The sequence below is a fragment of the Macaca mulatta genome, chromosome 15 (assembly GCF_049350105.2).
Source record: "Macaca mulatta isolate MMU2019108-1 chromosome 15, T2T-MMU8v2.0, whole genome shotgun sequence".
In the NCBI taxonomy this organism is placed as follows: Eukaryota; Metazoa; Chordata; class Mammalia; order Primates; family Cercopithecidae; genus Macaca; species Macaca mulatta.
The window spans coordinates 77903413-77918685 of NC_133420.1; the positions used below are offsets into that span (position 1 = coordinate 77903413).

Genomic DNA, 15273 nt, shown 5'->3' on the forward strand with positions numbered 1-15273 from the left:
ATATAGTACTTAAAGCTGTATATACTTAAGTATACATAATTATATTTACACATATTAAATACAAAATACATAATCTAAAAATGTAATATATATTTAATATAAGTATATAAACTTATGTTACATAAAATTTAAGTGTATATAAGCATATATATACACACATGTATTTCTGGAGGGAGGGGGATTGGAAATGGGACTATCTTGATTTTCAGCCATGGAAAAACACAATACTAAATTGAAAAAGCAAAAGAGAATATAGTCATGTATAAAGAATGAAAAGATTTCCAGGCAAAAAATTTGGCCAAGGACTCAAATTGCAAAATCTTGGTTTATCTACCTGAAGTGGCATTCTATACTACATTCCATATTTTGGAAATCAAACTGAAATGGACACTACTATCACATGTAAAATGGATGGTGATAACAAGGTCATTCATATTTTCTGTGTGTGATGAGAACATAGAAATAATTACAGGATAAGGATAGGTAACTATCACGTCTAAGACACACCAAAAAATGAAAGGCTGAAGTCAAACTTTGCTCCAATTCTATGCTCACTTTTGCCAAATTACTTCCCACCTGTGCAAACACTTTTTTTTCCAACCCTTTTTCTTTAGTTCTATCCAGGTATTACCCATCATGTCAGCTCTGTTTCTCAAAGCAAGTGGGTAAAATTAACACAGCAGTAAACTCTGCTGGCCTACAACATAAAAGGTATCAAACAGCAGGCAAGTCAAGTGACTCAGAGCCTTTTCACATCTCAGTCCTCCTACTCTAATGCGCTGGACTCTCCTCGCTTCTCCAGAAGCACTGCCATTTTCTCCTTTAGTCCCTCTAGTGAGCCCTTCTAGATGTGGTCTCCCTGAGCTCTGAGACTTAGCTTATTGGTTTCATTCTTATTTAGCTCATGTCTCTAGCCTTGTCATGACTTAGTCTTACTTAGGTTTGTGCCAAACAGAAATCTAAAGCCTTATGGATATTTGAACAAAAGGGTAGACATATGCTGAGCTTTTCAAGGAGCTACTTATTAATATATTACTAGGGTGAACAGAGTTTTACAAGTACATTTAAGTTTATGAAGATACGTTCTCAAGAAGACAAAACTAGTATATAACATATGTAAGTAAACTGAGGCCTTTCTTAATCATAATGCAGCATACCAGGCATAAGCAAATGAAGGAGAGGAAAAGGAGATGAAAAGAAGGACAATGCCATGCTTTAGGCGGGACTGTACTTAGAAAATATTGATCAGACTCTAGAAATCAGCTTTAGTTTTTATGGCCAGAAATATTCCACAAAGCATGTAAGAGCTGAGGATTGAGAGTCTAATTTTCTGGATTCCAGCTGTAGCTCCACAACTCAATAGCTCCCTGTGCTTCTGGGTTTTTCTTTTGTAAATGGGGAAAATAGTGCAACCTATCACTATCTGCTTTGGTTACTGATACCTCTAGCGACTAAATAGGGCTGGGTACATAGTAAATATTCAATAAATATGAAAAATGAGGGTATTCCTTATTAGATAAAATTAGGGTAGATTTTGTCAGTGCTAAGAACAATATCTGATTGATAAGAAACACTAAACAATTTAGCTACTTACTATTCTTTTTATTAATGTTATTTTTAGTATCTTTATTAAGTTTAAGGAAGTTTCCTTTGACATCATCTATTCCCTTTCTTCTTATTAATATTAAAGCCATGACAAGAAAAATGTTGATCTTCTGAGTTTATTTACCAGTGCAAAAATTAATTATTAGGGGTGCAAACAAATGGTAGATATTACAATGGCTTATGACCCTTCAAAGCTCCCCTCTAACAAAACCTTATCTCTTAGTACTTATGTTCTTTCATTGGATTTTCTTGTGTATCACATGAAGATCATTGACACCAGGGGAGAACTTGATGCAATTACACTTGTCCATTCTTCAGAGAGAATATTGTGCTTTCACAAATTTGCCTTTTTTGTGTACAACGTCTTGTGTGTGGTGTGTCTACCACAACTGTCAGTTAAGGCTGAATTCACCAAAACACCCACTGGACCAGTAATGATTACTTCTCTTCAAGCCCATTTCCATATGCTACCTTTGATCTACATCCTTTTTATAATTTTGCTCCTGCTCCTTCCCATCCCTTAATGTCCATCTTGCCTGGGCTGAATGTAGCTAAGTTACATTTTGTCATTTTTTTCTCTAGTGGGATATTGTTGTCATTCTTACATTTTTATCATATTTACTTATACATTTGTTTTCTTTTCGTCCCAATTAATTGGGATGCAAAAAGCAACAACTTTTGATTCCTATAAAAAAGGAAGTGAGAAAGATATATGGTGTCTTACATGTTATATAGAACAACTGTACTGTCCATTTATACTATTTACATACCATTATTGATATTTAGAAAAAAGATGAGATTTTTAAAAACTCAATTAGGATTGAAATGTCTCAATGGAAATTTGAGACTTTAATGTCAATAAATTTTTTTTAATTAATTGAAGTTTTCTCGATTGTATACTGTCATTAGGGATGAAATTGCTCCCAAAGCTGCAAAAATCAATTCCTGGGGTTGTGAAAAAGTCATATATATTACAATGGCTTATGACACTTCAAAGCTTACCTCTAGCAAATCATGACTCTTTATTATTTATTTTCTTTCATTTGGGTTTTCTTGTGTATCTCATGAACAGCATTGACATTGAGTTCAGGGAAGATACACAAAATGAATGCAAGACCAGAGCTACCAACCTATGTGGAATAGATGGCTGCCATTAGTGGACTTTCTCTCCATTATTTGTTCAATCCCAAAGTTATACCACGAGATGTGTCCTCCATTGGCATATGGGATGCTATTGGCTGTCTTACTGATGTAGGTTATGTTTGATCCTCAGTGCTTCTGAATGTGTGATAGACTTTGAGAATAAAATTATTTAATTCTACTAAAGTTATTCAACACATCAATACTTAAGTCAAGGGCTGAAAAAAATTTGATTATACCTAGATGAATATCTAGCAGCCAGTCAAGTTTTAAATTATTTTCTGTATGAAGTAGAATTAAAAGTTACATACACTACAAATAAATATTGACAAAATCATTTAATTATAAATAATTTTTAGCAGTTTTGAAATAATTTAAAGTGTTATATTGGTGTTATATATTTTTATAGATTGCAACTTTGTATATATAAATTATTCAATAATACTTATATCAGTAAATAAATTATACTAAAGGTTACTCAGAAAATTAAATTTTAAGGATTCAAGTCAAATGTCAGTAGCTTTAAAATTCAAATTTTAGCTTAAAATTTTTTATTTAGTTATTCATAATTCTACATTAAATTAAAAACCATATTTTCTACTTTTTCAAATGTATAAAATGCAGATATAAATGCAACATATAAATACATATACAATATATATGTGTTATTATCATGAGGGAATCAATTAGGTAAATCTAGCCCTTGTGCCTGGGAGGTTGTCAGAGCAGACATCATGAGATCCTTCTCTTCATCAAGGCTCTGGAGGTAAGGAAAGGGAAGGCAATAGTGAAAAAAAAATGGCTGAGAAACACTAGTCTAAGCCCACATAGAGAGTGCATAAAGGAAAGCAAAAACAGGAGTAAAAAGTAAGAGAGGGGAATTCAGAAAATGGAAACTAATATATTCCCTATTTAAGGTTATGCACAAAGCAAGGTCTTCAGAGAACCTAGAGCCCAAGGTGCAGAGTCACCCATGTCAACAAGCCCAGCAGCATCTGCAACATCTGTGATGGCCTTGCCCTTTTCTTTACTGATGGCCCTGGTGATGCTCAGCTGCAAGTCAAGCTGGTCTCTGGGCTGTGATCTGCCTCAGACCCACAGCCTGGATAACAGGAGGACTATAGTCCTCCTGGCACAAATGAGGAGAATCTCTCCTTTCTCCTGTCTGAACAACAGACATGACTTTGAATTTCTTCAGGAGGAGTTTGATGGCAACCAGTTCTAAAAGGCTCCAGCCATCTCTGTCCTCCATGAGCTGATCCAGCAGACCTTCAATCTCCTCAGCACAAAGGACTCATCTGCTGCTTGGGATGAGACACTCCTAGACAAATTCTACACAGAACTTTACCAGCAGCTGAATGATCTGCAAACCTGTGTAATGCAGGAGGTGGAAGTAGGAGAGACTGCCCTGATGAATGAGGACTCCATCCTGACTGTGAGGAAATACTTCCAAAGAGTCACTCTCCATGTGACAGAGAAGGAATACAGCCCTTGTGCCTGGGAGGTTGTCAGAGCAGACACCATGAGATCCTTCTCTTCATCAAGAAACTTGCAAGAAAGATTAAGGAGGAAGAAAAGACTCATTTATGTTATAACACAAGATGAATTGAATCAAATATTTCAAATGTTTTCACGAGTGTTAATCAACATCCTGTTCAGCTATACAGGTACTAAAGACTTACAGATGGCCATGCAGATGTATTTGCTTATTTAACTACTTATACAACTTAAATTATTCTTGCTCACATAGCATGTGCACCTTTATATTGTGAATTATGTAACAGGAATATGGTTTTTATATTTACTTAATGTATTTTACCTTGTTTAATAAATGTTTACTATAGAAAATTCTCTTATTTGTTTATTCTTTAAATGAAACCCTAAGCCTGATTTTGCAACCTGATAAAAGTATAGGTGGCACAATTCATTTACTCGCCATTATTATATTCAAGTTATAAGTAAAAATGGACTCTGTCTAAGCCAGATTATATGCTGCCTCAGGATATCTAGGAGAACATAACAAATACAGTTTTTGCTTTCTGATGTCTTTGATTTTTGTAGGGAAAAATCCCTACAAATAGTAATTTTACTTAATATCAGTTATGTTAAATACTATAACAAAAAGAAGGATCAATGAATTTCTCTCAGCAGAAAGTAGACTGAGGCATGTAAGGCAATAGAAACTAATGCAGAGATATCCTCTATAAGTTGACTGGTAGAAATCTATGTGCAAATGTGCACTGTCAGTTTGTTATGTGAATTTGCAATTTACAAGAAATGCAACTGGGAGAGGTTCATAGGTGGTAACTGAAAGCACAGAAATGGAGGTGATCATGTGGGGAGAGAGTGTAAAGGGAGAAAAGTACTTAAATTTGGTTCTGAGAGCCTTCAACCCTTAAAGGAAGGGGAGAGAAGAGCCACAAAGAAAACAAGTGGAATGGCCATATGAGACTATGGACAATGAGAGAGAAAGGTGATGAAGCGTATTTAAGAAAATAAACATGCTTAGAAGAGTAGTCACTGGATTCATGAAGGGTGTGGATTGAAACTACCCACTGCAATGGAAAAATAGATGGCACTGGCAATTGCAGTGACAGCTGTTTTGGTAGATTTAATCAGCAGAAACCATAATGAAGAAGGTAGAAGTGTAAATAAGAGAAGGTAGGGAGAGAAGAAGGAAATAGGATGAAATCTTGAAAAAACGTAGGTTATTTTTTCTGTACATAGGTTTTCCTTTTCTGCAATATTTTTTCTGGATAAATTTCATAGAATTGATGTAGTGACAAATTATATGATATGCTATATATACTTATTATAAATCATGACATTCAATAACTTATAATTTATTATTATTTTAATACTACATTGAATATCAAAGCTGCTCAGTTTTTGTTAATTTGTTGGGCTAGAATATATGACTAATTCAATGAAAATATTACATTAATACTGTTAATATAATAGTTACTGGAATTATTGGCTTTATTAATTAAGTTACTTACATCATTGATTTACTAGTTTTACTGCTGCTCTCTGGTGGATGTAGATACGATAAGAATTCTTTTATATTGGTAATTGGTAATTTTATCAGATTTTATGAATATTGGAGTCTTATATTGATCCCAAAATAACCAAATTACTATAAACATTACTGATAAACTTCCTTCACAAAAGTAAGAAATTGCATCAAAGAATCTCTTTCCCAATATACAGTGAAGAAAAAAAATTGGTCAAAACCAGTTGAAAATACAGCATGAACCATAGAAATTCAGACAGCAAGAAAAAGTTCTGTGTAATTCATGAGTAAAAGGAAATTTAACAATTTGCACAGAGATCCTGAATACAAAACTGACAAAATCACCTGTAATTTACATGAAAGAATTTGACATTAAAATTTCATTCTGCTTAGACGTAAGTGTGATGTTGATGAAGGCGTCTAATCTCTTTGAGCCTTAGTTTTCTCATAAATAGAACTATTTAGATACTTGTGAATATTAAAGGAACCCATGCAGTTTAAAGTACCTACCATAGTACCTCCCATTGAGTAAGGAGTTAAAATATGGGAGGTATTTCCCTATTTTTCTTCATTCAGCGGTAAATAAGAATATTATTTGTGTTTCTGTAAAATTCTTAGGAACTATGTCCTACCTTTTAATAACTGACCTCCCAGAAAGGCCGCCTAAAAAACTAGATTCTGTTATCTGTAGAGAGGCTGAAAAATGTTTACTCCTCATTTCAAAGAAATGTCCTATTTATATGCAGTCAGGGAATGGTGGCTTGTATAAATACATGACACAGGAGAATAAGCATGTAGATCGAAGTGCAGAAGACACATGATGTTTATTTACTGATTCAGGCACCTGACACATTCCCTCCCTGGCTCTCAGCATTCCAGGATGCACTCTTATATCACTAGGGATTCCTTCCTCTCCAGGGTGGATTCCCCATGGGACCCAGGTCATTCACTCCCTTCATTTTCCTGCCCATTCACACAGCTGCTTTCAGTTCTATTGTGCTTTTGACCTCATGGGTTCCCAAATGAGCAAAATGCCACAAATGCTAAGCAGAAGTGAAATAAAATTTCTAGGTTTTGCAGAAACATCTATAAGAGAGGTTTTTCTGAATTTCCGTTGACTATAATGTAATAGTAGCTTAGCAAAAAGGAAAGAGAAAAGACAATCCAGTTTATGTGTGTGCTCCTGAAAACCTCTCAGGGGAAGATGGTCAAAGGTGACAAGGGCAGCCACCAAGACTAGAAGGCTGATTTATTCAGAAACCCTATCACTTCTGGGGATTTATCTTTATGTGGAAAAAGGCTACTTCTTGGCAAGAACAGATTCAAATATTGTCATAAGCTTGTTTCCTACCCTTGTTTGTTTCCTTACAAAGACTGACTCTCCAGCTTCAGGCAGGGCAGGGAATCCTTAGGATTGGCAGTTAGAGAAACAGAGAGGGTTGTACCCCTGCCTAGAGTCTATGGTGCAAAGCAGTCTACCCTCCTTGGAATCACCCCTTCTACATACTTTGGGACTCCAAGGGATAGGCAGAGCTGCCAATCTTGGCATGGAACTCAATGGTCATTGTAAAAATCTCATGTTAATAGGGCGCATTAAACTCTCAACAGTACAATCTTAGTTTCACAGATTCATTCCTAATATCAGACTTCAAATATTAACAAATAGTAGAATACTTTCACTGTTGCTTTGAATAATGATTTTGACATCTCTTTTACTTAGTAGTAAAAACACTGCCTAAGTAGCAAAAAACAGAAGTTTCAGGAAAGCTGAGGAATATGAAAGAATAGTGTCATTTTACCTGAGAGCTAGTATAACTTATTTATTCAAATATATCAAATTTGGTATAATTTTAGAGGCATTCTTATAATAGGCACCATATTTTTACGAAGGTATTTCACCAGGAAGTGCATGAATTGCTAAGATAGCAGGGAGGGAGGGCCTGCAACTGCAGAGGGGACTCGAATGTTTTCCTTAGGCTGTACACTCAACATTTGAATTTGCTGCTTTCCAAATGGGAGTTGACCCGAGCCTTAGATAAAGTTCAACACATTTTGTCCTTTGTAGACTTCTTCTGTCCTCCAGAGGGGAGGATGAAGAAATTTAGGAGGTGGACATGGCATAGCTTTCCACGCTGTATATGTGAGGGTTCTCCAGAGAACAGAACAAAGAGGATGGAGAGAGAGAGATTTATTTTAAGAAATTGGATCACATAATTGTGCAATCTTGGCAGATTCAAATCTGTAGGGTAGTCTGGCAGGGTGGAGACCATGGACAAAGTGGCAATTGGAGTCCAAAGGTAGTCTGCTGGCAGAATACCCTCTTCTTCAGAGGAGGTATATCTTTCCCTATTAAGGCCTTCAACTGATTGGAGGAAGCCCACCCACATTATGGAGGATAGTCTGCTTTACTCAAAGTCTACTAATTTAAATGTTAATCTGATCTAAAACATATCTTCACAGAAACACCTAGAAGAATGTTTGGCCAAACATCTGGGTTCCCTGGCCTAGGCAAGTTGACATATAAAATTAACCATCATACTGCCCCTTTCTAACTGATGTCCTAACACTTTTCAAATATTATTCCTCTTCCATTCTTCGACAGTGGTTTGTGTGTTTTATATATTTTACATAGTTTTCCTACCTTTTCTGTTTCTAGGTGAGCAAATCCTAAGATCAGGGTCCACTCCATCATCTTACTAGGAAAAGTCTCTTAGCCATGCTCTGTTTCATAGGAAGAAGTCAGAAATATTTGTACATTAAAAATAACCACATATTTTTGTAGTTTAGCTATTTTTCATGAGCTTACAATAACAGCCCAGGCCCCCTCTTCTTTATTTAAAATCTAATCTTATTTTCAAGTCTCCATTCCATCAAAATTTTATTATTATCTGTGGCATAGAATGAGATTTTACATTGACTTCTGCCTTTATTCCCAATTCATCATTTTAGAACCACTTATGGAAAACTCCTTTCTGCCACATTAGCATTATATATATATATATATATTCCCAAATCTAAGTACTACACATAATTTCAAAGACTATATACTTTAAAAGTTGGTTTATCTAATTTTCCCCTATATCACACTGTTTCCAGCATTACTATTAAAGACTCATTTCATTTTCTAGTAGGGATAGTTATGCCAAGAATTCTTCTTCTATACTTTTACATTATTATAATGTATTATTCCTGATTAAATTCATATTTTATCTACCATGTAAAGCATAAACTTCACAAAAAATCACTGGCCCTTGAGGATGAACAAGTAACCAAATTGCAATGAATACAGTATTCTGGGACAATATCTTCATACAATGGAAGAGTAAAAGTGGATCAAGGAATTTCTTTTCCCCAATATCTAAGGTAGAGAATAGGTGAGCACCAGCAAAAAATACAACAGCATGCACCTGCACCAATAAAATAAAGACAAGGGATCAAGACAGATGTTTAATTCTGGAGTCAAAGCACGTTTTAAAACTTAATAGAATTCTAAAATATGAATTGTCCATAATATGCAATTCAGGACTCTACATTGTATCTTGATTCTGCCACCAATTATGTATAATTTTGGGAAATTCACTTAACTTCTCTGAGCCTCAGTCCCCTTAAGTAAATATAGGGTAGAAATATTCATACAGTTGTATTAAACAAACTAAAACATTTTAAAGCACTTAAGAGTATTTGCCACTGAGCGAGGGCTCAAATATGGTTATTTTCTATTTTTTATATAGATATAAATATCAGAATACTGAACTCTCCCACCTCCTTTCAGTAACATGACAGTCTAAACAACTGCATTCTAGGAAGTGTTCCTAGAAGACTGAAAAATAGTCACCCTTCAGATGGAAGATTAGTCTGAATTGTATATTCAGTCAGGAAAACGCAACTTGTAGAAATATCTGAAAGATAAGTTAATCTCCTAAACTGAAGTAAAATAGACCTGCACATAGTACCCATTTTTCAAGTCCGATATCTGACATACTTCCCCCTTTCCTCCCTGTTTGTCTGGATCCCATTCTTCACTCCCATATCACGTTAGTTTCCGTCCTCTTCCTTTAGAAATCCCCAGTGTTCTCTCCTCTTCACTCCTCATTAACCTGCACTGCCTATTCATATAGCTGATTTCAGTCCTCTTGTGGGTTTTGTCCTTCAATTTCCCCTTAAGAGTACAAAGCCACTAATTAAAAGCAGAAGTTGAATGAAAGTTCTAGGTTTTTCAGAAACTCTTATATATAAAAAACCTCTTTTTATTTTCGTCTGATGACTATTTCCAGAAATGAGGGAATGCCCCTGTTACAACAATGTAACAGCAGCTGTAGGAAAATAAAAGGCAGGTTCCGTTTTACTTGGGGGCTATTACAACATTAACAGAAGCAGGCAGCCACCTACTGGCCATGACAGAACAAGACAGCAGCCAGGTCTGTGGGGAGCAGGCTTTTCTGTTTATGCAGAAGTGTGTTCCTGGCAGGAGATTTTTCTTCAGAGCTAAAAAGAGGCTCTTTCCTGTCAGGAACTGACCCCAGTACTGAAATAACCCCATTTCCTTAGGTTTTGTATCACACAGAGAGAAAATACTCCCAGCTTCAGGCAGGGCATATTCTCTAAGGGCAATGAACAGCTATGAGGAGAGAGAAAGAGACAGAATGTTTCCCTTGCCTCCAGCCTGCCCAACTTCCCAGGGCCTCCTGTCTAATCCCTCCCACTACGTATTCTGCTACGTTAGGAATCAGTACAGCCTGCCAATCTGGGTGTAGAACTGCAAGAGAAACCAGGAAAAAAACCCCCTGTTTGAAGCTACATTAGCTCTTTCTTAAGACTAAGCTGCCAGTTTTACAAATTCCTTCCTATTATCAGATTCTGTCCCTTGACTTTATAATCAGGAGAAAATTCTTACTCTCACTTTGAATAATGAATGAGCTTGCATCAGTTCTACCTAGACTTAGTAGTTAGAACACTAGCGTAAGTAAAGGAATTTCAGAGATTACAGTGATTGCCAGTTGACACCTGTGCACTATCTATTTGGGTAGAATTGAAATATACTGAGGTAACCTGCTCAAAATTGTAATTGACGAAGTTCCTCAGGAAACGTGTGTAAATTGGCCCCATGTGAATTTCTCAGGCAGCAGGGTGGGGTTTCAATTTGGAAGGCATCTCTCAAATCTCTACCTCAGGTTAGAGACCCAACCATTAGATTGCTTCTATCCTTTTGATGGGTTAGAGGACGTTAATTTACATGTTAAAGGGTTTTTGTCCCTTACCTTCCTTTCCTCCCCCACCACTTATGGGGAACCAGGACAGGAGCAGGAGCACACAGCCTGCCTGCCCTCCCTCCCTCCCTTCCTCTCTCTTCTTTTCTTTTCTTTTCTTTTTTTTCTTTCTTTCCTTTTCTTTCCTTCCTTCCTTCTTTCCTTCCTTCCTTCCTTCCTTTCCTTCTCTTTCTTTCTTTTTCTTTCTTTTCCTTCTGTTTCTTTCTTTTTCTTTCTTTTCCTTCCTTCCTTCCTTCCTTCCTTTGCTTTCTTCTCTTTTTCTTTTCTTTCTTTTCTTTCTTCTGTCCTTCTTTCGTAAACCTATCTCTGTCTTTGTAATTGTATAAAAACTTCAAATATTATGACCCCTTTAATTCTTTCGTTGATTTTTTTATGTGCTTTTTTTTCCCCATTACTTTTTAGGGTGCAAATATTTCATGACTTGGCTCATTACTGGCACCTTGACCTGGAAATCTCAATAGCCATATCTTGTTTTATATCTTGGAGATACTAATTTGTTATATATTCTACAGTATTGGGGAACTGAGCAGCAGATCTGGACCGACTGTGCAGGGGTGTCGTAGGCAGCGTGAGCGCTGAGCTGGCCGCCCCACCCACGTCCCACTGTGGACTTGATTTTACTTTTCTTACCCTCACCCCAGCCAAAGCACATCTAGTAGATCTAGAAGGGGTGTGGAGAGTAGGGATCAGTGCTCCCGTGCCTAGGGAGACAGGGCGAGGGATTACTATGTAGCAACAACTGGAGACAGCCATGTTTTTCAAGCCTCAGAAGCAAGGGTAGGAACTTGGCTTTGCTTCCAGTCTTCCTGCCAGGTGATTCATGAGCTGCAGAGGTCAACACCTATTGAAGCCCAATCCAGCACAACCATGGTAAACGGAGACAACCCCTGTCCTTCTGAATGGAGGCACAGATGCAATTCTGCATTCTTACCAGCTCTTTGGGTGCAGAATCTCATCTGTGCCTCTATTCAGAAGCTTCCAAGTTCTAATTCCACTAGAAGAGACTGCAGAAGGGACAGGGCTCTCTCATTTTTTTTTAGCAACCGAAAGTACACATCATGAAATTAAAGACAGACCTCAGGAGACTGAACAATTCCAACAGGAGCCCTAAGTCAACTGTTCAAATCATTGTGATCAGGAGAGAAGACTGAAGTGAATGCTGACAGCACATGTTCTCTAACAGAGATGTGGCCAACATCAGTGTCCCCAGCATGGGTGAGCTTGATGCTCTCTCAACTTGAAAGAATTGGAAGTGGCAAGAATTACTCCAGTGCCAGCTGCAAACTTCTACTTCCTCCCTAGGGCCCAGCAAGTCATCCCAGTGCAGGAATCTCATGAATTTTGGTCATGATGGAGACTTTGTTCAAAACAAAACAAAATGAAACAATACCTTAACAGAGCAGAGATAGGCAGGTGTTTGAGTACATTTACTAGCAAGAGAGGGAGGGGACAGAGCCTTCCCATGAGGACAGGTATTATTAATGTCGACATTGCAAGATCACAATTTCTAATGAAGCAAAGACGTTTGCAAAAGTCAGCCTTGACTTGTTCCTGATCTTAAAGGAAAAGCTTTCCATTTTTCACCATTGACTACAATGTTAGCTGTGGGATTTTTATATATGGCCTTTATCATTTTGAGGTAATTTGCTTCTATTTCAACTTCATTGAGTGTTTTTATCATGAAAGGGGAATTTTGTCAAATGCTTTTCCTTCATCTGTTGAGATAATCATGCATTTTTTTCTTCATTAGTTAATGCAGTGTGATACATAGATTGATTTTTCATGTATTGAGCTTTGTACTCCAGAACTAAGTCCCACTTGGTCATAGTGTATAATCATTTTAATGTGCTATAGAATTTGGTTTGCTTATGTTCTGTTGTGGATTTTTGCATCAATATTCAACAGGGATTTTAGTCTATGGTTTTCATTTCTTATAGTATCTTAGTCTGGCTTTGATTTCAGAGTAATAACAGCCTTATCAAATGATATTGGAAATCTGCCTTCCTCTTCAGTGTTTTGGAAGAAATTGAGAGGAATTAGTGATACTTTTTAAAATGGCAGGTAGAGTTCTGCAGTGAAGCCACATGATCATGGGCCTTTTTGTTGGTAGTGGTGGGTAAGTTTTTGTATATTAATTAAATCTCCTCACAAGTAATAAGTTGGTTCAAATGTTTTATTTCTTCATGAATTAGTATGTTTCTAAGAATTAATCAATTTCTTCTAGGTTATATAATTTGTTGGTGTTTAATTGTTTATAGGACTCTCTTGTGAGCCTTAACGTTTTTGAGAGTTGACAACGTTCTAGCAGCCCTTGCTCTCAGCGCCTCAGCGTCCACTCTGGTGGCACTTGAGAAGCCCTTCAGCCCGCCACTGCACTGTGGGAGCCCCTCTCTGGGCTGGCCGATGCCAGAGCCAGCTCCCTCTACTTGCCGGGAGGTGTGGAGGGAGAGGCATGGGCAGGAACCGAGGCTGCACAAAGTGCTCGCAGTCCAGCGCGAGTTCCGGTGGGCATGGGGAGCGGGGGTGGCGCGGGCTGCACTGCCAGCCCAGGGCAGTGAGGGGCTTAGCACCCTGGCTGGCAGCTGTGGAGGTTGCACCTGGTCCCCCAGCACTGCCAGCCGGCATGCACCCTGCTCGAATTCTAGCCGGGCCTCAGCTGCCTCCCCACTGGGCAGGGCTCAGGACCTGCAATCCGCCATGCCCCAGCCTCCCCCCACCACTGTGGGCTCCTGTGCCGCCCGAGCCTCCCCGACCAGTACTGCTCTGTGTGCTGCAGCGCCCAGTCCCATCCACCGCCCAAGGGCTGAGGAGTGCAGGCACGCAGTGCAGGACTGGCCGGCAGCTCTGCCTGCAGCCCTGGTGCAGGATCCACTGGGTGAAGCCAGCTGGGCTCCTGGATCTAGTGGGGACTTGGAGAACTTTTATGTCTGGCTAAGGGATTGTGGACGCATCAATCAGTACTCTGTGTCTAGCTCAAGGTTTATAAATACACCAATCAGTACTCTGTATCTAGCTAACCTAGTGGGGACTTGGAGAACTTTTCTGTCTAGCACTCTGTGTCTAGCTAAAGGATTGTAAATGCACCAATCAGCACTCTGTGTCTAGCTCTGGGATTGTAAATGCACCAATCAGCACTCTGTCAAAATGGACCAATCAGCTCTCTGTAAAACGAACCAATCAGCTCTCTGTAAAATAGACCAATCAGCTCGCTGTAAAATGGAACAATCAGCAGGATGTGGGTGGGGCCAGATAAAGGAATAAAAGCAGGCTGCTGGCTCCAACCAGCCGCAACCGGCTGTCGTCGTCTTGCACACTGTGGAAGCTTTATTCTTTTGCTCTTTAGGATAAATCTTGCTGCGGCTCACTCTTTGGGTCTACATTGCTTTTATGAGGTGTTAACACTTATGAGCTGTTAACACTCCTGAAGCCAGCCAGACCGCGAACCCACCAGGAAGAAGGAACAACTCCAGACGTGCTGCATTTAAGAGCTGTAAGACTCACTGCGAAGGTCTGCATCTTCACTCCTGTCAGTGAAACCACGAACCCACCACAAGGAAGAAGCTCCAGACACATCTGAATATCTGAAGGAACAAACTCCGCACACACCATCTTTAAGAACTGTAACACTCACTGCGAGAGTCCGTGGCTTCATTCTTGAAGTCACCGAGACAAAGAACCCACCAATTCTGGACACATTTTGTACCATCAGTTGTAATCTCTTTTCTTGAATTTCTAGTTTTTGTTGAGTTATGTCTCTTTTTTCATAATCTAGTTAAGGGTTTGTAAATTTTTTCAAAAATTTAACTCAATTTTGTTAATTTTTTTCTGTTTTTCCATGCTCTATTTCATTAACTTTGCTCAGGTCTTTATTATTTCCTTCCTTCTCTTAGCTATGATTTAGTTTGTTCTTTTTCTACTTAGAGTTTAAAGTTAGGTTGTTGATTGAATCTCTTCTATTTATGTTCTTATAGTTGTAAAAGTGTATGTAAAAGTGTATGCTTTTACAGCTGTAAATTTTCCACTTAGTACTGGTTTCCAAAACATTTGGAATGTTTTGTTTAAATTTTCATTTATCTTAATATATGTTTTAATTTCCTTTTTAAATTTGTGATCCTTGTATTTTTATCACATTTAGATATACATGTGTTTTCTTTCTGTTCCTGTGCATTGGGATGCAAAATCAGACCACTTTTACTTTCTAAAAAAAAAGTGGAATGAAGAAAGAAAGATCTGGTCTTGTGAATGCTA

The 15273-nt window shown here is 37.9% G+C and overlaps 1 pseudogene across 1 annotated transcript; it reads left to right on the plus strand.

Annotated features, from left to right (window-relative positions):
- Nucleotides 1–3581: 3581 nt before the first annotated feature.
- Nucleotides 3582–4593, plus strand: LOC100426081 (interferon alpha-6-like; annotated as a pseudogene). The gene has a single exon (XR_013404819.1). The product of XR_013404819.1 is annotated as an interferon alpha-6-like (transcript).
- Nucleotides 4594–15273: the final 10680 nt, after the last annotated feature.